The following is a 21,083-nucleotide window of genomic DNA, read 5'->3' on the forward strand; positions in this document are numbered from 1 at the left end:
ACAATGGTTGACGGTATTTGGCCTCTGATTCTCATTGTGATCAAAGTCCAGGACAAGTTCACATGTTTGAGGTGTTCAGAAGCAAGTTGTAGGGACACAAATGTTCAAATAAAAGCTTTAGAATGAAGAAAGTCAGAGGCTTTTTCCAAGTAAAGAAGCTGCTGCTCAGGAAAATCTCCCGGATCATCAGCCAAACATGTTTCAATCCAGATGGAGTCAAACTGCTGGATGCCACCAAATTCTCCCAGTAGAAGAACCTTCCCTCTATCTCATTTCACTGCATCATGTTGAAACTGCCCTTCTGTTCTTTTTGAAGGTTCAGTGTGTGTAAATGTTGACTGTTTGACACTGGATCTGTTCTCTGCAAACCAAAAGGAGGAAATGTGACGCAGTTCTTCAGCTGAAGCAGGTCTGAGGCATCGAAATGACTTGTACATGCATTTATTTCATGTTTTCTAATTAAAAAACCACTCTTCTTGTGTTTTTCTTGTGTTGTGTGCATAATACAGATTTGTTCATAATTCCTGTAAATGTTCTGTCCAGGTTCATTCGTCATAGATGAGCTCTGTTATTGAAACACACTTTAAAAGTCCTTTAAAGTGTGTTTTCACGTCGTCTTCCATTTCAAAGCAGGTTCACACACCAATGGCTCATACACACATGTGGACTTGGAAGATTCAACCCACAATCATAGTACTGAAAGAGCATTGAGCGAACACATGAGCCGAGGGAACCCAGTCCATTACAGACTGAGTTTGACTTTTGATTTGCTTCCCTGCCGTCTCAGATTCACCAGCTGAGACACCGGTGCAGGTCTTTGTCACCAATCCAGCAGCTTGTGGGACGTTAACGGCTAAAGGTTTCTGAACAAATCCCCAAGAACTGCAAAAGAATGTCCCATGTAAAGTGCAAGAGGCACCTCATGAAGGAGATCAAAGGAGATTAGCATCTGTTGCCATGGAGACGCTCTGGAGCTCCTGCCGTCCTGTGCCGGGTTGCTCACCTGTCCAGGTGGACCTGCCTGGGATCTGGGCTCACTGGGTTCCAACATACAGTGACTCTGTATTAATAAAACTTACTGCTTCATAACACGTGAAGCCTTAGTGATGTAAATCAAAGCTTCACTTCCACAATACAATCTTATCGTGTTCTTATTGTCTCTCTTGCTTCCATCGTGGCAAAACCTCTGGACTCTGAGTTAATACTGAAGAGCGTGATCTCTGCCAGATGTTTTAGCTTTAGTTGTCCATGACTTCAGTCTGATGTCTTTTCAGCTACATCTTGCTCTTCCAGCTGCAGTTCCACATGAGGCCGGAAGGTGGCGACACAATGCTAATATACTCCCCTTCACTGCAGTGTAGTTTTCAATAACATGAGAACTTCATACTCCCCTTGGTCTGGATGATTTAGCTTCTCCCTATTAGGTTTTAGGCAAATGGGAAGAAAATGCAAGGCATTAACAGTGTACTCGCACTGAGCTGGCCGTAAAGCTAAGAGAAAAACTAGCGTTCTTGTTTTTTCTTCCTGCTCATTCAGCCCAAATGGGACTGAAGTGGACTTCATATAGGCCCTGCTGTGGACATGTGAGGTTATTTACTTTGTAGAAACACTCAAGTAATCTGTCACTGTCCAGGAAATCTTAAATTAAAATACCCCTTTCCTTCGTTTAGCAACTTTATTTGCCCCGGAGCGTGACATCTTTTTGATTTTCTCTCCACAGCAGCCGGCAACATGAGTTCCATTCATCTCAGTCCACGTTCCACACAACGATAAACAGATTAGTGTCGAGCTGTCACAACATCTCCAACTGAGGTTATTAATGAAAAATACACTATTTACAAATGAAACCAATATATCTGTTGATACACAATAAACAATAACATTTCCGATCATATTTCCAGGTCGTACCACAAGAAGGTGTCAGTATATCAGTAGGCCGAAGCATCAACTCCCCTCCCAGCCTTTGGAGGTTTCCTTCAATGTGAAGAGAGAAGTGAGCAGTTCCTCCTGGCCACAGCAGTCGGGAGTTTTGAGGAAACTATTATCAAAACAGTCTGTCAAAGCTTTGATCTGACCTCACAGGACCTTGACGGGAACACATAGGATCACCTGCTCCGTGTTGTTCACAGAGGAGTACACAGTGTGCATTCACAGAGAATAACAACATTAAACAAGAAGCATAGGAATATTCCATAACAGTCACAAATACAGAGAAGACTTGAGAAAAACTAAATATCATGATACATTTATAAGATAAATAAAAAATACTAGTTCAGGAAAAAGATTGTCAGTTCTATTAATATGGACGTTTACATTTTGATCATATTTGTACAATATGGTTGACGCACAATAAAAATCAACATGATGTGAATGCACATGAACATTTGTGTCCACGGGAGTAAAAAAAAAGAATACTGCAATAATTTGTAATGTCAGTCTTGTCATGATTTCCTCCTTAAGCGACCAGCAGGTAAAACAAAACGCAGGTTTTAACTTCTCTTTTCTTCAACCCAGTCTGATGAGTTTAACTCAGAACGGAGGGGAAATGCTGGAGTTGCTCTGAGTTCCACACTAATTGGATTCATATCAAAATGTACACTGTCGTCTGTACAGAGAGGAGCCTCTGATTAATCAGTCTGAATTCAGGGTGAGCAGGAAACATTTGTCAGGGAATGAACAGCAGCAGCTTCAGGAGGATTTCCTCTTCAGTCCATGAACAGAGCAGCAGCTTCTTAGCAGAGAGTGGTTGGTGTAGTACAGTCCCTACAGTGTGGAAGGCAGCAGCTCCAATCGTGTGTGTGTGTGTGTGTGTGTGTGGGGGGGGGGGGGGTTCTATCGTATTGAGCTGTATCTGAGAGGTGGGATGAATTCCTACAGTCCGTAAAAGCACCAGAGCTGGCTGAGTCTGTGATGTTGATAATTCCCCACAGTCCTTGAAGGCAGCAGCTGCAGCTTCGTTGCATTGAGCGATCGGTGAGGTGGGATAATTTCCCACAGTCCGTGAAGGCACCAGAGCTGGTTGAGGATGTTTTCGCAGATAATTTCCCACAGTCCATGAAGGCACCAGAGCTGGCTGAAGCTGTGTTCTGAATAATTTCCCACAGTCCGTGAAGGCAGCTTCATTGTGGCCCTGCGGAGTACCGCCATCGTCGCACGCAGCGGCTCCGGAGCAGCGGGGGACGGCAGGGTCACGTCGAGCGGCGGTCGGGACTCGGAGGCCGGGGGAGCGGAGCGGCATGGAGCACAACGCCTCGGACTGGTAGACGGCTCCCGGTAAGGTCCGGTGCCCGCCACCCGGCTGCTGTCTGTCGGACGCTGTGATTTGTGTTGTCGCCCGCTGGACGTGCCCGGCCTGTGGGCGAGCTCCACCCGGGTGTCCCCGGCGGGCGGGGGCTGCTCGGCGGCTTCCAGCCTGACCGAGCCCCCGGAGCTCCTCCGGCCGAGCGGCAGTGTGTGTGGTCGGCCGGTGTCCAGCCTCACTGCTCGGTTGTTTACCACATAGCCTCCACCTCCATCACCATCATCATCATCATCATCATCATCATCATCATCATCATCATCATCATCCATTGATGCCGAGTCGAGTCAGATGAAGGACTGTGTGTGTGTGTGTGTGTGTGTGTGTGTGTGTGTGTGTGTGTGTGTGTGTGTGTGTGTGTGTGTGTGTGTGTGTGTGTGTGTGTGTGTGTCCTCTGCAGTGTTTATAGTGAGCAGTGGAACTCTCCTGGTCACTGTTTATTAACACAAGAACCTGGAAAGTCATGTTTAGTGGACGAGTGTCTCCAGGCTCTTACAAAAACATCTCTGAATATTAAAGATGCTGGAAATTAAATTCTTCCACAAGAAAATACATTGAAATTGTAACTAGTTACTTCTCCAGAATCCACAGAGAAAATGACATATTTAACATCCAGTTTTAATTGTTGATGTACATCTGTAATATGTTGACAAAACCTTTCTGAAGGAAATCACTCATGACACTCATACAAACACTTTTTACAAAACATTTCCAGTGTTTCCATTTCACAGAACGTCCATCATTTGTTGACACCTTACCATCACAGAAGCTCACAACGATCCCTGAGACATGGCATCACAGGACCCTGTCCCACTGGATCTCTTCAGATCCCCGAGACATGGCGTCACAGGACCCTTTCCCACTGGATCTCTTTAGATCCCCCGAGACATGGCGTCACAGGACCCTGTCCCACTGGATCTCTTTAGATCCCCCGAGACATGGCGTCACAGGACCCTGTCCCACTGGATCTCTTCAGATCTCCCGAGGCATGGCGTCACAGGACCCTGTCCCACTGGATCTCTTCAGATCTCCCGAGGCATGGCGTCACAGGACCCTGTCCCACTGGATCTCTTCAGATCTCCCGAGGCATGGCGTCACAGGACCCTGTCCCACTGGATCTCTTCAGATCTCCCGAGGCATGGCGTCACAGGACCCTGTCCCACTGGATCTCTTCAGATCCCCTGAGGCATGGCGTCACAGGACCCTGTCCCACTGGATCTCTTCAGATCTCCTGAGGCATGGCGTCACAGGACCCTGTCCCACTGGATCTCTTCAGATCTCCTGAGACATGGCGTCACAGGACCCTGTCCCACTGGATCTCTTCAGATCTCCCGAGACATGGTGTCACAGGACCCTGTCCCACTGGATCTCTTCAGATCCCCTGAGACATGGCGTCACAGGACCCTGTCCCACTGGATCTCTTCAGATCCCCATTCTGGAGAAACCATCAACCATCTCTTTCACAACATTTCAGGCTCTTCTTGTGGCTTGAAGACTTTCTTTCACAAAGTCTGGCTGTTTCTCGGGGTAAATGTAGATATTTGGGCCTGGGCTGCTGCAACGCCATCTTTGATATCCCAGAAACCCTTGCAGCAGATTTCCGAAGATGGCGTCAGTCAGGAAACATCTGGGGCACGTCCCAATAGTCCCTCCTCCCTCCTTCTCTAGAGACTTTACCTGAACCCCTGGATGATGTCACGGGGTTCAGGAAAGGTGTTAGGAGGCTTCCTAAAGGAGTTAAGGAAAGGTGTTAGGAGGCTTCCGAAAGGAGTTAGGAAAGGCGATCACGTTAGTGTGGCGGTCGGACACTTTCACTTAGTGACATCATAATAAAGCGACGGCGGTGCAAGTCAGTGACGTCTGCTGTGGCGGGAAAAGAACGACAATTTTGTGAAAATGGACCATAAAAGACACTTTTGGGTTTTAGATGGTTTCAAGTTGTTCCAGCAGATTATTCTTTGGTCATTTACATAATCTGCTGCTTTTCACTCATCCTGAGTTTCGCTGAACGATCCGATCAGCCGGCCCTTTAAATGTTGTCGCTGCATTGTGGGGCAGCAGGAGCTGATCTCCTTTGGTAAAGGAAGCATCAGTGTTTCCTAGGCTGAAGGAGGCTCTAAAGGAAGCATCAGTGTTTCCTAGGCTAAAGGAAGCATCAGTGTCTCCTAGGCTGAAGGAGGCTCTATAGGAAGCATCAGTGTTTCCTAGGCTAAAGGAGGCTCTAAAGGGAGCATCAGTGTTTCCTAGGCTAAAGGAAGCATCAGTGTTTCCGAGGCTGAAGGAAGCATCAGTGTCTCCGAGGCTGAAGGAGGCTCTAAAGGAAGCAAGGAGCCTCCTTTCCTTTGCTCATTGAGAATTCAGACAGTCCTTATCATGGCCGCTACACAAAACACTTCCAAGGTTAAGGAAACATGGCTAGATAAGGAGATAGGAGGGAATATTAGGACGTACCCATTAGGGCTGAAACGATTCCAGGGCTTGACATTAAGGATTTTGAGGCTTCAAAGGCTCTTCTGCCTCAAATAAACATGTAATAATATGTATAATATAATAATAATAATATGTATAATAAACACAGCTGTTTGCTGAGTTGGTCTGAAATAAATGTGACAGTATTAAGATTGGAGCCGTCACACCGTACGACTACATACTTCATACTGCCACACCTTATTTATTGTATTAGTCACTTTTCATCCATATGCATAACACAACATGATAAATGTGTGAGATGTATTTTTATTATATTAACAAGTGAAATCTTGTCCCTGTTCCTCCTCCTCTTCCTGCTCACTCAACTTTTTCTGAACTATAAAAAGTTATGAAACTTCGAGATTAGAAAGTCAGAATAATCAAAAGTATGTCATTTTAGAAGAAGTTGTTTGTATGTCTTGAGTTCGAGAGATTTTTTTAATACGTTCCGGTGACGATCTGAATGTTGACGGAAGTGAGAAATTAGAAATGGCGGACGACGTAATTCAACAGGTTCTTCTAACAATACTTTACCAGGCTGGTCACTCAGGATGAACCTGGACTGTTTGTGCTCCCTGAAGTAAACTAAATATTATCTCATCATGATCTTCTATACATCTTATGTGTATATATGTATTTATATTGTATACATCTTATATACATGTGTATATATGTATTTATATTGTATACATCTTATATACATGTGTATATATGTATTTATATTGTATACATCTTATATACATGTGTATATATGTATTTATATTGTATACATCTTATATACATGTGTATATATGTATTTATATTGTATACATCTTATATACATGTGTATATATGTATTTATATTGTATACATCTTATATACATGTGTATATATGTATTTATATTGTATACATCTTATATACATGTGTATATATGTATTTAGATTGTATACATCTTATATACATGTGTATATATGTATTTATATCGTATGCATCTTATATACATGTGTATATATGTATTTATATCGTATACATCTTATATACATGTGTATATATGTATTTATATCGTATACATCTTATATACATGTGTATATATGTATTTATATCGTATACATCTTATATACATGTGTATATATGTATTTATATTGTATACATCTTATATACATGTGTATATATGTATTTATATTGTATACATCTTATATACATGTGTATATATGTATTTATATTGTATACATCTTATATACATGTGTATATATGTATTTATATTGTATACATCTTATATACATGTGTATATATGTATTTATATTGTATACATCTTATATACATGTGTATATATGTATTTATATTGTATACATCTTATATACATGTGTATATATGTATTTATATTGTATACATCTTTGTATAGGTTCAGTTAAGTGCTTTTAAATAATCACAACATATTTGACTGTTATGACTAGTGCTATTTATTATTAGACTCTTCAGTATATTACATATTCCTCTAATAGTGTTTTTGCTATTTTCAAGTATTTTCCTAGAATATTCTTTTTTTGGCTTTTCCTTATGATATGAGTTATCCTGAACTTATTTATATATTTTTTATATTTATTGTCTTATGAAATCCCTGTAAAGTATATTTTTCTTTTTGCAGGCCTTTTATAGTCCCTTTGTATCCAGGGACAGTTCCTGTTAAGTTCCTGTTCTATTCTTTGATTGGACAGTGTTTATCATAAAGTTTCCAAGAGTAGTTCATCTGGCCCATCAGCTTCTTTGTGTTGGTATATCATAATCCACTTCTGTTCTGTGGTGCACATCTGTATTGCTTTTGTTTGTTTGGCTTTTGATTCCCGAAAATGTTATTAGAGAATATATTGTCTATTAGAGGAATATATTGTCTATTAGTGAATATATTGTCTATTAGAGGAATATATTGTCTATTAGAGGAATATATTGTCTATTAGAGAATATATTGTCTATTAGAGAATATATTGTCTATTAGAGGAATATATTGTCTATTAGAGAATATATTGTCTATTAGAGGAATATATTGTCTATTAGAGAATATATTGTCTATTAGAGGAATATATTGTCTATTAGTGGAATATATTGTCTATTAGAGGAATATATTGTCTATTAGAGGAATATATTGTCTATTAGAGGAATATATTGTCTATTAGTGAATATATTGTCTATTAGAGGAATATATTGTCTATTAGAGAATATATTGTCTATTAGAGGAATATATTGTCTATTAGAGAATATATTGTCTATTAGAGGAATATATTGTCTATTAGTGGACTATATTGTCTATTAGAGGAATATATTGTCTATTAGAGGAATATTTTGTCTATTAGTGAATATATTGTCTATTAGAGGAATATATTGTCTATTAGAGGAATATATTGTCTATTAGTGGAATATATTGTCTATTAGTGAATATATTGTCTATTAGAGGAATATATTGTCTATTAGAGAATATATTGTCTATTAGTGAATATATTGTCTATTAGTGAATATATTGTCTATTAGAGGAATATATTGTCTATTAGAGGAATATATTGTCTATTAGAGGAATACATTGTCTATTAGAGAATATATTGTCTATTAGAGGAATACATTGTCTATTAGAGAATATATTGTCTATTAGAGGAGTATATTGTCTATTATATTGTCTATTATACCCCCCCCCCCACTGTTTTAGTACCTTCCCATTGTTCTTGTAGCCTGTCGTCTTGAGGGGGGGGGGGGGGGGGGGGGGGGGGGGTTGGGCTGCTTGAAGGAGAGCAGGGATTCAAGGCCCAACAACAAGAAACATGAACTAGATAGTACTAGGTGGTGAGGAACCCTCAGAGGTTATGTTCATATATTAAAGTCCAACACTCAGTTATTCACACACGAAAGCCTTTTCATGGTTTCACATTGCGTTTGTCTTGAAGCTGCAGAAGACTGATGGATTTAGCTCATTTGTGGACTTTATTATATCATATTTGCTTTGTTAAAATCTTTTGTGAATCTGTTCTTTTTCCTCCTCCTTTGACAGTTTGTGTTTATTTTGTTTTGTCTGTTGAACCTTCCTCCAGCAGCTGGTTGCAGAGCTCCACTGAACACTTTATAGTGCAAACATGCAGCAAAGCACAGCTTCTGTCTTTGAGCTGCCTGAGAAGTCCAGGGTATGGATGGAACTGTCTGGTTGACTGATGAACATGACGTTGAGTTGGAGTGTTGGACTTGGTTGGACAGACGTTCTTCACGTCTCCTGAGCTGCTGCCGCTCAGAGGAACCCGGGGTTTGTTCTCTTCTTGTGAAGACGAACAGCACAAATGGGCTTCACCGAGGAGGCTTTCTTCAGAAGACTGTTGTGACGTGACTTTTCCTCCTCATGTAGTGGCAGAGGGAAGCAGTCCACAACCTCAGCAGATGGTTGTGTTCTACAGCTCACCGTCTCTCAGGACCTCCCCGGACCCTTTACACAACGGCTCAAGTGAAAGGTTATTGTTTTTGCATTTTTCAGTTTACACTTCACTTTAAATACGTTTTTGTAATGAAACCACACACACATGCAGCAGACAACAAAACTCTGGAAACATGAACAGGAGAACACATTCTAGTGGACAAACGATCAATTACATTGACTGTCAACTGTGAAACCAGCAAGTCCAGGACGATCTGGACTTATTGTCCTTTACTGAGCATGTGCAGAACCACCAGTTACTACGGCCGTTGAGGGCCTGGGTAGTAGCAACGTTTCTCCCGTCTACACGGAGGAGGAGCATTTCCACAAAGTGTCATTTTCAACTCCAGTTTTGAAAAAGTTCCACCTTTAGAGCTCAAAAAGTTGCGTTTTCACCACTGCTCACTGCTCACTGCTCACTGCTCACCGCTCACTGTCACCGCTCACTGCTCACCGCTCACTGCTCACCGCTCACCGCTCACTGCTCACTGCTCACTGAGCACTGCTCACTGCTCACCGCTCACTGCTCACTGCTCACTGAGCACCGATGCTGTGCATAGCGCGTCTTCACTTCACCCTCAGTGACCTCCCATCTGTCAGGGTGAGGGGGACACTGGACGCTTTCAGAAAGTCCCAGCATGCCATGCGGTTACCATGGACTCCACCACACCATTCAGCTGCCACAGTCAGGGGCTGTGCAGAGTCCATGCAGAGTCCATGCAGAGTCCATGCAGAGTCCATAGCCTGCAGCTGGAGCTTTGCACAGACAGTTGTTGTAGAAATGGCAGCTGCCCTACTTCCCTCCACAGACGAGCCCCACAGTGAACCCAGAGAGGGCGACTGACGGCAGCTTGATGCTGGAGCCTTTCACTGGCCGTCCTGCACTCACAGCTGCACTGGCTGAGCAGGAGGACCGGAGACTTCCGGGGGGGGGGGGGGGGGGGGGGGCAGAGAGACCCTCCAGCAGAGAGAGGAAACTCTGACAAGTGTGGAGTCACACCTTTATAAAATTGTACCAAAATCATGGCACAATGTATGAGTGTTGGAAACTGAAGAGATGGAAGATCATTTCATAGAATCACATGGTGTTTATGTGATTTGTGCTCCTTGGTATTAAACATGTTTAATGATGAATGTATGCTGTTGCTCTGTGGTTAGCATTAGTATGCTGTTGCTCTGTGGTTAGCATTAGTATGCTGTTGCTCTGTGGTTAGCATTAGTATGCTGTTGCTCTGTGGTTAGCATTAGTATGCTGTTGCTCTGTGGTTAGCATTAGTATGCTGTTGCTCTGTGGTTAGCATTAGTATGCTGTTGCTCTGTGGTTAGCATTAGTATTCTGTTGCTCTGTGGTTAGCATTAGTATGCTGTTGCTCTGTGGTTAGCATTAGTATGCTGTTGCTCTGTGGTTAGCATTAGTATGCTGTTGCTCTGTGGTTAGCATTAGTATTATGTTGCTCTGTGGTTAGCATTAGTATTCTGTTGCTCTGTGGTTAGCATTAGTATGCTGTTGCTCTGTGGTTAGCATTAGTATTCTGTTGCTCTGTGGTTAGCATTAGTATGCTGTTGCTCTGTGGTTAGCATGAGCAGAGCTTGATGGTTGTAGGTGTGGTGATAAAGGACAGACAGGACCCTGGTGTGGGAGGACGCAGTGGGGACACGGGGATGTTGGCACATGCTGTAAGGCTTTCAGCTTGTTGGTTTGACAGCTCCGCCTCAGCCCCCCCCCCCACCCCCGCAGAGCAGGATGACTGAGGACGTTGTGCTCTGCAGGTCATGTGACTCCACACAGTGCCAGAGTGACAGGAAGAAGCCCTGCAGAGCGGCAGACATGTGGGCCGGCCACCACTCTGCTCTGCTGCACTGAACTCCAATCACAGGTTTCACTCACTCTGAGGTCAGCACCAGTGTTTTGGTGCACTTGCAGGCTTTATGTGCAAACTAAAATACAAGCTAGATGCTTTGCAACCTGCAACTGAAGAAGCCGTTTTGGAAACGATTTCTGTTTGACTGACTCTTCTGTTGTCGTCCTTACTGGAGCTGCATGATGCACACAAATACATGTCTTTTCTTAGTGGTGTCAACATGTGCAATATAGCTATGATAAAACAACTGAACTCTAACTAAATGATGTTCCCGTACACTGTGCTTTCATTCAATATCTGTAACTGAAAGAAATTAAATGCCTGTGAAAGGGCTAAGTTCAGTATTTATATATTTACTGTACATTTGTCTGACTTTCACTGGATTTGACACAAAATTTGAATGAACCATTTCACAAAAACTGGCTCTGGTCCTCCAGTGGCCTCTTTCACAAACACACTAGCTTGTCCATGTGCACATGTGACGGTCACATTTCTACACAAAGGGCTTTAAAATAAAGGTGCTTCAGTGCACTTGTGTATGTAAAACTAATATTTATTAGTTTAAATGTGATGCTTGTTTTGTGTATATCTGGACAGACTTGATGGCCTGTATTATGAACCGGGAATATTTCACAATTCACCAGCTTCTTTTACGTAAATCTGAGATCATAATTAATGTTGTTTTATATAAACCTGGAAACGTTTAGGAGCTTTGCAGCAACGAGGATTGCAACCTTTACTGCAAACGTTGGCCGGTTCAGGAGGGTCTCGTTGCTGGTGGGTTTGCACGTTTGTGGTGTTTCCTGTGTACTTTACTTTTCCGAGGCAGTTCTGCATCTCACATGGTCTTTGTCCATCTTGCTTCTTTCCTCAATATTGCGCAATCCAAAATGGGTCCACACACTTAAAGGTCCCATATCATGCTAAGCAAACCCTCGGTGTGGTCACCAGAGTTTAAAGCCAGACCCAGTCTAGGTAGACCCTCTGATCAGCCCACAAGCAACACGCTCCTCGGTTCCTTCACCTGACGACAGCTGCAGGTATTTACCTTCAGTGTAGAAACACACCAGCAAAGATCCGAGCTCAACATACCAGGGTTTGTTGACGGGCGGCAGAGCAGCAAACAAATGTGGTTTTGTTTGCTTTGAATCTTTATCACAGAAACATCTTTTACGTTTTTTCTTTACATCCGTTTTAAAGCTTATCTTAGAAACAGACAAGGATTTTTCTGGACTCATCAGATTGATCTGATTCTCTGGGCTCGTTGTATCAGACTTGGATGCAGAGCCTTTGCCTGAACAGGAGGTGAGGTTGTAAACCCAGACTGCTTCCTTCACCTTCAGCTCGGTATCCCCGACCAGTTCTTTCCTTTCTTTCCTTTTCTACTATTGTTCTTTTCTTTATTATTTTATTTACTACTATAAGGCACCTTTCCAATAAACCATGTCTTCTGAGGATTAGATTTCACTCCAAAAGCTAATAAGACGTCACTGACCTTAAAGATGATATTCATCTAAATCTTTACTTGTCAGTGATTAAAATAATGGATCACACATTTGATTTATTGCCCCTCACTGAAATCTGGTTAAAAAGAGATGAATATCTCAGCCTCAATGAAGAAACTCATACCATCATGTGAACCACTAGCCTGTGACCCAATGGATTCATTTATTTTATTCCAACTCTTTATTGACATTTTTCAATCAAATACAAAAACAATGTAAATAGGAGCGGTACATTTTTGAAGTAATAAAATCCCTCATGCCCACCCCCCCCCCCCCCCCCCCCCCCCCCCCCCTTAACCCCACCCCACTCAGGTCAAACCACCTTGGACACATGGCACAAACCTACAACACACAAGACAGATAACACAAACATAAAGATCCACACACACACTCATACCACGTAGAAGACAGACATTAGAGGTTGAAAATAATAGAAGAGATTGTTCCTCGTCAGGATCTGGGAATGAATCAAGAGTTGATGTATAATTGAAAGGGATTCAAGAGCTCTGGAACAGGATTCATTTATTTTTAATGGGAATCTACAACAAGACTTCTCAAAGTTTTATTGTCGCTCCCCAGTGGCACTGCCATTACCACCCCCCGCCCCCCACTGGCCCAGTGCCCATTACCAACCCCGCCCCCCACTGGCCCAGTGCTCGGGAACACCTTCTGGCAGGGGGGGTTGAGCCCAGCACTTCATGGAGGACTTTTTTTTCACAACATGTCCAGAACTATGCTGGATTCTCTGGCAAAACTTCGAATAAAGTAATACAGGCTTGATAATTTATTTCTATGATTAAATAGGGGCTCAGGATATTCTCCTGTCTGCTACGGAACGGAGCGGTACGGAGGTACGGTAAAGCGTAACCGGAGCCAAATCCGGTACCTGTTTCCACTGCAGAAAGGAGCTTAAAGCAGGCGGGGCTTAGAGCTCTGCAGATATGTGACGTTACAACAGTCGTCTCAGCCTGGCAGAAGATCTGGATCTTATGAATCCTCTGTTGTTGTTTACATCCTCCACTTTGCACTAGTTGTTTTGTAATTTAAATTTTTTGCAGCCACAGAGCTGCAGCTGTAACTTCCGTGTTGGTTCTGAGAGAGCGAATGCTCTGGTGACTTGCCCGCACCCGAGCGCCCCGGCTGGCTGCGGCACAGAGCCACGCTGGTGCGCTGCTCCGGGACACGGAGCCTTTAGCTTTATGCTCAAACGCAGGAGCAGCTAATCCACTCCGGCGCTGATCGCGCTCCGGCAGCTCAGCGCCGGAAAACAGAGGCTCCGAGCTCCGAGCTTCTCTGCATCGCGTCCGCGGTCCATCCACGTACAATGCAGCGGCACTGACTGCGGTTTAATAGAATGCTGACCACCTCTGCATCGCATTTGAACAGAAACCACGGCGCAGCGCACACACTGCTGATGCTATGCTGCAAACAGAAAGCTCCAACGCGATGCAAAGTCCCAAGCCCCACGATCAATACTAAAGTTGAGCAGCAAAGAAAAGAAAAAGGAAAAACAAAAACAAAACCAACCAATGCAAAGCTGATCTCGCTTTGAACAGAAACCACAGACCCATGGAGCGCCGAGCACGCCGGCCATGGGAGCGCCGCGCCGGCCATGGGGAGCGCCACGACGGCCATGGGAGCGCCGCGCCGGCCATGGGAGCACCGCGGGTCTGTGGTTTCTGTTCAAAACCAAGGCAGAGGCGGTCAGCGTTCTGTTCAACCGCAGTCAGTGCTGCTGCATCGCGGGGACGGACCGCGGACGCGATGCAGAGAAGCTCGGAGCCTCCGCTGTCCTGCGTGGAGCTGCCGGAGCGCGATCAGCGCCGGAGTGAAGTAGCTGCTCCTGCGTTTGAGCAGGAAGCTCAAGGCTCCTGTGTCCTGGAGCGCGCATCCATGCCACGGTGCGTGGCGCACCCACGCCATGGCGAAAAACAACCAGTGCAAAGCTGACCACAATAACAGCAGAGGATTCATCCAGCCGACATATTAAAATATTGAGGGCGTGTCGTAAATCACTGACCAATCAGCAGACGGCTCCTCAAACTCAGACCCGTTCCGTGGTCCTGGTACCCCGACTGGAGGCTGTTTCCGCATTCCTGCGATGGAAACGCGAACCGTACCGGACTATGCCGTCTATCCCCGCACGTTTTGTGAGGTGGAAACGGGGCTGAGGTCTCCAAGTTCTCTGACCAGCATCCCCTTGGTGCTTTCCTTCGTAGATCCACTCAGTTGTATGGAAACCTTACAGTTTGTTGTCCGTGTAGCTCTCATCTTGTTGTTTTCCTTCAGGATGTGCACTTCCTGTGCGTACGTCCCAGGTTTTCTTGGTTAGATGCTGGTTGATAGACACCACAGATCCTTTCAGCTTTCTTCCTTGTGGCAGTAGATCCGTTTTCTGCCTCCTATTTACAATGCTGCAGTCTTGGTTTGATCCTTCCTTGCAGCATGTGACAGGCTGAGATGTTACTTGCTTCGACATGTATGTCCTTGTGTCTCAGAAGGTGCAGGGCTTGATCTTCCAGAGTTTGCAGGTCTTCACTCTCTGCATCCTCTCCAACATATCTGCCCTCCGCAGCAGCTTGAGCTTAGGACCGCGGTTTAACGTTTAAGCTCCTGAGATAATTACATCTTCCACCGTCGTATACGATTCCAGGTTGTCAACCCTCTTTTCGAGGTCAGTAATAGTCTTATTTTTTTCTCTGATTATTTCCTTTACTATCACACCTCCACGAGGACGGACGATATATTGCTGTGTCCATATTTTGTCCCGCCCCTACTGCAGATGGCTGCACAGCTTCTTGGAGCTGGAGGAGGCTGGAGGAGGCTAGAGGAGGCTGGAGGAGGCTGGAGGAGGCTGGAGGAGGCTGGAGGAGGCTAGAGGAGGCTGGAGGAGGCTGGAGGAGACTGGACGAGGCTGGAGGAGGCTAGAGGAGGCCTGGAGGAGGCTAGAGGAGGCTAGAGGAGGCTGGAGGAGGCTAGAGGAGGCTGGAGGAGACTGGACGAGGCTAGAGGAGGCTGGAGGAGGCTAGAGGAGACTGGACGAGGCTGGAGGAGGCTAGAGGAGGCTGGAGGAGACTGGACGAGGCTAGAGGAGGCTGGAGGAGGCTGGAGGAGGCTAGAGGAGGCTGGAGGAGGCTAGAGGAGAATGGACGAGGCTGGAGGAGGCTAGAGGAGGCTGGAGGAGGCTAGAGGAGGCTGGAGGAGGCTGGAGTGAGCTTCATGGAGCCGCAGACGGCTGCATGATGCTGGCATGGAGCTGCAGAGCAGTGAAACATGCAGCAACCTCTTGTTCACTAGCTAATAATCTGTGGTCACAGTGTTTCTGTGTCGCTCTGGATTTACAATTTGTTCCTAGTGTGTCTGGGTCACTTATTTTCTGCACCACTCTGTCACCATCAGCCTGACAGTATCCACTGTGCTCTCCCAGAGCATCGTGGGTAAATGATCCATTTCCATGAAGAAGAGCATACAGGTAACGTTCAGGTGAATAACTGAATCTCTGTGTTCCTGCAGGGCACAGGAAGAGATGTGGAGGAATTAAAACCCTGGAACATTGGAAACCTGAGGTAACACACACACACACACCACACACACACACACACACAACACACACCACACACACACACACACACACACACACCACACACACACACACACACACACACACACATGTCCAGGTCCAGGTCCAGGTCCTGGAGGGCTTAGCCTGCAGGGTTAAGGCTCCTCCCAGTTCAGCACCACCTGATTGCAATGAAGGGCTTGTTATTGGGCTTTTTCAACAACCCTGGTGATGACATCATCATTAGATTCATGTATACTGAATCAATAATCTGCGTGGAACAACTTTAAATCATCTAAAACCCAGTTGTGCTTATGATAGTCCGTTTTCAGAAACTTGTAGTTGTTTCCCAGGGCTCGGCATTAAGACTTGCCCGAACGTCCGGGCTAGTAAAAGCTTTGCTCGGGCAAGTGAATCATCGACCCAGCTTGCCCGAACAGGCTAGTGGTTTTTTGCGCCAACGGAGCACGCCATTGCAGGGCGCGGCCGTTTCTTGCCCTGAGGGTGCGATCACTGTGAGTCTCGCGTGAACGCTTATGATAGCGTGGGAAAACACTGGATGCTGATCGCGGCCGCTATTTCCTTCCGACGCGTGTTCCCCATTCAGGTCAGTGGCGCTGCGTCTTACCTGGAACACATGCATTCTGATGGCTAGCGTCGTGTAATTCCTCGGGAATCCATCGAATTACGTCGGTGGGGAAATTCCTTGTCGTCCGCCATTTTGATTTTTCACTTCTGTCAACATTCAGATCGTCACCAGAACGAATTAAAAACTCACTCGAATTCAACACATAAAAACAACTTCAACTAAAACAACGTATTTTTGATTATTCTTGACTTTCTAATCTCGAAGTTTCATAACTTTTTATGGTTCAGAATAAAAGTTGAGTGAGCAGGAAGAGGAGGAGGAATAGGGACAAGATCTGATTTGTTATTGAGCAATATCATAAAAATACATGACACACATTCACCATAAAAAAATGCATATGGATCTAAAGTGACTAATACAATAAATGAGGTGTGGCAGTATGAAGTATGTAGTCGTACGGTGTGACGGCTCCAATCTTAATCACATTTATTTCAGACCAACGCGGCAAAATGTTGTTTATTATACATATTATTATTATATTATACATATTATATGTTTATTGGAGGCTGGTTGGCCTAAAATAAACATTGTGGGCATTAATCCAACTCTGTGGGAGTAAATTCAACTCTGTGGGAGTAAATTCAACTCTGTGGGAGTTAATTCAACTCTGTGGGAGTAAATTCAACTCTGTGGGAGTAAATCCAACTCTGTGGGAGTAAATTCAACTCTGTGGGAGTAATTCAACTCTGGGAGTAAATCCAACTCTGTGGGAGTAAATTCAACTCTGTGGGAGTAAATTCAACTCTGGGAGTAAATCCAACTCTGTGGAGTAAATCCAACTCTGTGGGAGTAAATTCAACTCTGTGGGAGTAAATTCACTCTGTGGGAGTAAATTCAACTCTGGGCTTTGTGCTGTGAAGAACAAACTTAAAATCTAGATTATTGTTCCTTCAGATTGAAGAGTATAAAGAGATACGCCCTTCCCTAAGTGTCATTGAGATATCTTGATTATTAAAGTGTTTTTATGTCAAAAGTTATGTTTGTTGAATTCATACATACCCAAGCTTATACATTTCCATCAACTTCGGGCAAGTCAAAAGTTTTAAATCCTTAATGTCAAGCCACATCAGACGTCACTAACTTGTGAAAGTGTCCGACTGCCACACCAACGTGATCGCCTTTCACTAACTCCTTCAGGAAGCCTCCTAACTCCTTCCCTTAACTCCTTCAGGAAGCCTCCTAACACCTTCCCTTAACTCCTTCAGGAAGCCTCCTAACTCCTTCCCTTAACTCCTTCAGGAAGCCTCCTAACACCTTCCCTTAACTCCTTCAGGAAGCCTCCTAACTCCTTCCCTTAACTCCTTCAGGAAGCCTCCTAACTCCTTCCTTAACTCCTTCAGGAAGCCTCCTAACTCCTTCCCTTACTCCTTCAGGAAGCCTCCTAACTCCTTCCCTTAACTCCTTCAGGAAGCCTCCTAACACTTCCCTTAACCCCGTGGCGTCCTCCAGGTTCAGCTAAAGTGTTGATCAGGAGAAAGGAGGGAGTTACAGACGTCCCCTCAGTATCTGAGGGGAGCAGGCTCCACGGCTGCACGGCGTGTTTCTCTGTCTACTGAATGGCTTTTAATGATAAAATACATATGACTTGTATCACATTTTAAGGTCTATTGGTGTTGGAGGCTGCTTGACCCCTGCAGGACTCTGGAGGTTAGCATTTAGCATTTGGCGTTGTCCCTGCAGCGGTGTATTCAGACTCATCATCTTCCGGAAACTTTCTTTTCAACCTGAATAAGTGAAGTGAAGCAGATCTTTGAACTCAGTCTGGTGATGAGCCGAGTTATCTTGTCAGTTATCAGTGAGCACGGCTCGCGAGCAGCAGTTGCGTCGCTAGCTAGCAGCAGTTGCGTAGCTCGCTAGCAGCAGTTGCGTCGCTAGCTAGCAGCAGTTGCGTAGCTCGCTAGCAGCAGTTGTGTCGCTAGCTAGCAGCAGTTGCGTAGCTAGCTAGCAGCAGTTGCGTCGCTCGCTAGCAGCAGTTGCGTCGCTCGCTAGCAGCAGTTGCGTGGTTGAGACAGTTATTGATTCACGCAGCCACATGTTCAAACTGCAGCCTCCAGCAGTCTCATGTTTCACGTCCAGTAACAGACTGAACAATGTCTCTCGTTGGCTCTTCATGTCACCCCCCCCCCTTTGACTTTTCATAGAAGAAGATCACATGTGACGTTGGCCTGGTCTCTTTAATTCTGATCCACAGACAGAACGTTTGAAGCTGAATCAACTGGTTGAAGTGACCTTTTCAAACAAACCTAGATTATTTCAAACCGGACCCAGAATGTGTAAATTGACAAGTTGTGCTTGGGCAGTGACATTTTACTCAATACATGGTCTCTCCCAGTTTGTTTCAAAAGTGTCATGAGCCCAGATACGCTCCTGGAATGTCCATGGATAAAAGACGTTGACTCTGTATCCAGTTGTAACTGAAGAAGGCATAATAATCACCACGAAATATTCATGTGGACTCTTTGTCCAAACTCCATTAAAGTGAAGCCAGTCATTTCAGGATTCTGTCATTGAAGGGTTAACAGGAGTCAGAGTGTCAGGCAGCTGAAGCCAGAACATTGTGAAGAGGACATTAGTGTTTCAACTGTTCATGATAGGTAAATATTTCACTGTATAAGAAAGTCAGTGTGTCAGAACAGTGCAGCTCAGTGTAGTTCGGTTCTGCTCTGGTTCTCAATAAAGCTGAACACGACATTTAGCAGCATTGGAGTTATTTACAGGTTGAGTGGCACTGAAAGACTCTCCCTCTGTATCAAGTACTTTGTTCCACATGTTGGTAACCTTGCTCTCGACAAGCCCAACGGAAACTTCACACTTTTGAGGCGCCTGACGAGTCTTAACCACATCCTGGGTCGGAGCTGTCTGCTCACTTTCAGCTCCGTCGAAGCTGCACATCTGCAGGAAGGTGCAACACTCACAGCATGCAACTCTCACCATGTTTTGGTTTTGTACTGAGGCTGCAACTCATCATTACTCATCACCTTAAATCTACACATTTGAGGATTGATGTGAGGGACCAGCTGAGGGTCTCCTGTGTTCAGAGGGTCTCCTGTGTTCAGAGGGTCTGCTGTGTTCAGAGGGTCTGCTGTGTTCAGAGCTGCACGCTGTCAACTCCTTTACTGGATTTCATCCAGCCCTATTGGTTTTCAATTGGCAGATTCTAGTCATGATTCGAGGAAGTGAATCACTTGAATGAAATCGATGCATAATTGATGGTTCCTTGCTAACGGTGGATGAATATTTGAATGAAGACAGCAGAGGCGTGTGTCTGCTGTGGATTCAGACAGAGCTGAGAGCAAGGTGAGTGGGGGGCTTCATGTCTGCTCAGAGCTGCTTTAGTAAGAGAAGCTCAGCTTCCATCACATCTGCAGGCTCACATGCAGCAGCTCTGTCCTTGTTCCCTCATCTGGCTCACGTTTCTAACCTTGTAGACTTGAACCCCAGATGTGTGAAGAGCAAGGCCGTGGGCCGCTGATGAGCACCGGACGATGTTCCTGAGAAACATTTGATGTTGATCAAGAAAGATGCTCCAGTGTCAATACTTCCTGAACATCATGAAACAGCTTCATGTTACCTGGAAACATGAATGACAGAATGATCATTCACTGTTTCACTATGCTAATTCAAGCTTTAGTAGCTGTGAAGGAAGGTGTGAAGGGCTGCGTGGTGGCCGGCTGGACGTCCCTGCAGACCGTCCTGCCCCACACACCACACATCCAGGGGTCAGCCCTCCTCCACGCCACTGCTGCACACAGGAACCCTCCGGACACAATGGTGTCACGCTGCAGCCTGACTGACCGCTACAGCCTGGGTCTGCAGAGGGAGGGTGGAGGCCTGTGGCAGCAGGTGGAGGAGGAGGAGGAGGAGGAGGAGGAGGAGGAGGGGGAGGGGAGGAGGAGGAGGAGGAGAAGGAGGTGGAGGAGGAGGAGGAGGAAGAGGAGGAGGAGGAGGTGGAGGAGGTGGAGGGGGAGGAGGAGGAGGGGAGGAGGAGGAAGAGGAGGAGGAGGAGGTGGAGGAGGAGGGGGAGGAGGAGGGGGAGGAGGAGGAGGAAGAGGAGGAGGAGGAGGAGGAAGAGGAGGAAGAGGAGGAGGAGGGGAGGAGGAAGAGGAGGAGGAGGAGGGGGAGGAGGAGGAAGAGGAGGAGGAGGGGGAGGAGGAAGAGGAGGAGGAGGAGGGGGAGGAGGAGGAGGTGGAGGAGGAGGAGGAGGAGGAGGAGGGGCTGCTCCTCTTCTGACAGCTTGCAGCTCATAATGCCAACCGGAGCCTCTGCTCAGCAGCATGAATGCCACAATATACAGTCACATAACAAAAGCTTCCAAA

General features: G+C 45.3%; 1 protein-coding gene across 3 annotated transcripts in view; it reads left to right on the plus strand.

Moving 5' to 3' along the window:
* The first annotated feature begins 3,119 nt into the window (after window positions 1-3,119).
* fynb (FYN proto-oncogene, Src family tyrosine kinase b) overlaps window positions 3,120-21,083 on the plus strand; it is a 46,619-nt gene continuing 28,655 nt past the window's right edge. For 2 of the 3 annotated variants that reach the window (XM_080514078.1, XM_080514080.1), the window contains exons 1-2: window positions 3,120-3,273; window positions 16,073-16,125. The gene's annotated coding sequence lies outside the window, so the exon portion shown is untranslated. The remainder of the gene's footprint in view (window positions 3,274-16,072; window positions 16,126-21,083) is intronic. The other variant, XM_080514079.1, reaches the window with a different exon arrangement.

This window comes from Blennius ocellaris (genome assembly GCF_963422515.1).
Source record: "Blennius ocellaris genome assembly, chromosome: 18".
NCBI classification, from domain to species: Eukaryota; Metazoa; Chordata; class Actinopteri; order Blenniiformes; family Blenniidae; genus Blennius; species Blennius ocellaris.